The sequence below is a fragment of the Pinus tabuliformis genome, chromosome 4_1 (assembly GCF_031772625.1).
Source record: "Pinus tabuliformis cultivar Carrire ecotype Pingquan chromosome 4_1, CPIR1, whole genome shotgun sequence".
In the NCBI taxonomy this organism is placed as follows: domain Eukaryota; kingdom Viridiplantae; phylum Streptophyta; class Pinopsida; order Pinales; family Pinaceae; genus Pinus; species Pinus tabuliformis.
This window is the reverse complement of record NC_142303.1, coordinates 836,308,408-836,309,774: the sequence shown is the minus strand read 5'-3', so window position 1 is coordinate 836,309,774 and position 1,367 is coordinate 836,308,408.

The following is a 1,367-nucleotide window of genomic DNA, read 5'->3' as shown; positions in this document are numbered from 1 at the left end:
TTGATAATGAAGTTGGAATCCTTTTTGAGCTAGCACTGATTTACCTTAGAGGGATAAAGCTCTTGGGTTAGGGCCCAATCCAAGTAGCCAAGCTCCTCTTTACTTGTATTTGTATGCTTTGCTTCAGTTGTAGATTATTTTGCTGTTAGATGTATTTCTTTTATGGTTAAGAATAGGTTGCTTTTGATGATTTAGTAGTTTTCTTTCATTTGTACATTCTATAGCAGGTTAAATAGCGACCAGAAAAGATTCAAAAGGCTAGCAATAGTGACTTGGCCTCTCTTCCTCCCTCTAGGACCATGATTTGAGGTAAAGACTCTCTTGCTGCCCCAAAAACACAGACTTTCCTCATTCATAGGACTTCTAGTGTTTGCAGCTCTTTAGTAGGTTAATGGTCCAGTTTTTCTTTTCTTTAAATCTCCTTTATCATGTTCACTCCTTGAGTTGCACTAGTCCTCTTTCATGCTTTCCTTGTAGCATTTCTCAGCATTTCCTTTCATATATCATAGTTTAGACCATTTTTATGAAAAACTCTGTTTTTCCTAGATGCACTCATTTCATTGGTTGTTTGATTTTCTTGGTTGACTATCAGTTTCTATGTTGTAGATCTCTTCCAACAGTAAGCTGACTTACCAAAAATCACACCCTCCATCTGATCCATGCCCTATAGGTCTCCCAAATCTCACCTCAATTCTGTCCTAGTTTCCTTCATTCTTCATAGAACTTCCTCCTCTCTCCTTAAGAAAACCCAATCATTTTTCTCTCTCCTAGTGACTCATGGTAGACCTTAGGCCCCCTAACACCTCATTCCAACCTTCATCCACCCTTTCCACTCACTGTCACACCCTCAAAACAGTGAAAATTTCTCTTGGCTTCCTCCTGTAGGCCTCCTATAGTTTCCCTGTGTCCTCCTGTAGCTTTTCCTGTAGGCTTTCTTTTGAAGGCTGAGTGTGGAAAAAGCCTCCATAATGCCACCTAAGACCTCCTAGGACCCATCCACACCATCCTACATCATCCCAAGCTCCAAAACCGCCCTCTAATGCCACCTATTCTCCACACACAATAACTTAGATGTATGTTAAATTCACATAACAACACATAAAAATATAAAAATATGTTTTTTGCTTATTTACTTCCATAAATAGCATGGTTAGATGTTGTTTACTTCCTTGAGTAGGTAATGGAATTTATTTCACGGTTTTCATAGTGTTTTTGGCAAAAGTAGAATTCGCTTGTTAATTAGGGTTTACTAGGTTTTTCTTTGCATTCCAGTTTTTTTCCTATGTGCAAGTAGAATACTTATGTAGAGTAATATTTCCTTCCTTTCAATCACATGTAGAGCTTCTTCTGAAATCTATAGAAGTTGG